Genomic DNA, 872 nt, shown 5'->3' on the forward strand with positions numbered 1-872 from the left:
CTGTTACCTCACACCAGAGCTGCATACCCGCATTAGCTGAACAGCGACTGAGCCCAAGAAGACCTGAAAGACAGCCCTGGCCCAACTTGCAGGTGCAGCCCCAGTTCGGCAGTAACCCAGATTCCTAGTGGGCCTAGAGCTTCCACCACCCACTCTGTACGCACTGTTGACAGACAACTCGTGACTGTGTCACAGTGGCTAAACTGGAGCTTGGCATGCTGAGGCCGAGGTTAGGTGGTGAGGCCCGGCGCCGGTAACTGGAGGGCTAATGCTGCACAAATTCTAGGGTGGGCTAGGAACCGGTTTTAGGTCTGAAGTAAGAGGCCTGGTGTGGGAGCCCATAGCTAGAGGATGCGCACAACTACAGCCCAGCTTCACATACTGGGCATGCTCTGGCTGCAGACAGCCCGCCCAGGGCTCCGTGCCCCGCTTCCGGCAACTCCAGGCCACGCCCCCGCGTGCGAGGCTTACCGTACACTTTCCGACTACACCCCCCACAACCCAGCGCCATCTGTAACTTGACTCCTCCCCGCACGCGCAGGCCTTGCTCCGCCCCGAGTACCAGGCCCCGCCCCCAGCTCGTGCGTGTCCAGGGACCCACGTTTTCTCGTGCTAGAGCCTAGCGTTCTGGCGTCCAGGCCCTTTGCACCATTGCAAGTTGCTGAGTGTCTGCATAGTTTGCAAGCTGGTGAGTTTCGGGGCATAGTGTGGGGCCCTCCCTGGAGAAAGCGAAAGTCCGGAGCCCAGGGAGACAGCCGCTGCTGAGTTGCCCTAAGGGCTCCTTCCTTTCTCTGGGACCTCTGCCCCTCCTGTACAGGCTGCGCTGAGTGGGCCCTACTTTTCCTGGGCCTGGGGTACAGTGGGCCAGTCTG

At 60.8% G+C, this 872-nt stretch overlaps 1 protein-coding gene across 2 annotated transcripts in view; it reads left to right on the forward strand.

Moving 5' to 3' along the window:
- The first annotated feature begins 562 nt into the window (after positions 1-562).
- Positions 563-872, forward strand: part of Mgmt (O-6-methylguanine-DNA methyltransferase) — a 243,004-nt gene continuing 242,694 nt past the window's right edge. Inside the window, exon 1 of one of the 2 annotated variants that reach the window (XM_038344073.1) lies at positions 563-688. The gene's annotated coding sequence lies outside the window, so the exon portion shown is untranslated. The remainder of the gene's footprint in view (positions 689-872) is intronic. The other variant, XM_038344081.1, reaches the window with a different exon arrangement.

The sequence above is a fragment of the Arvicola amphibius genome, chromosome 1 (assembly GCF_903992535.2).
Source record: "Arvicola amphibius chromosome 1, mArvAmp1.2, whole genome shotgun sequence".
NCBI lineage: Eukaryota > Metazoa > Chordata > Mammalia > Rodentia > Cricetidae > Arvicola > Arvicola amphibius.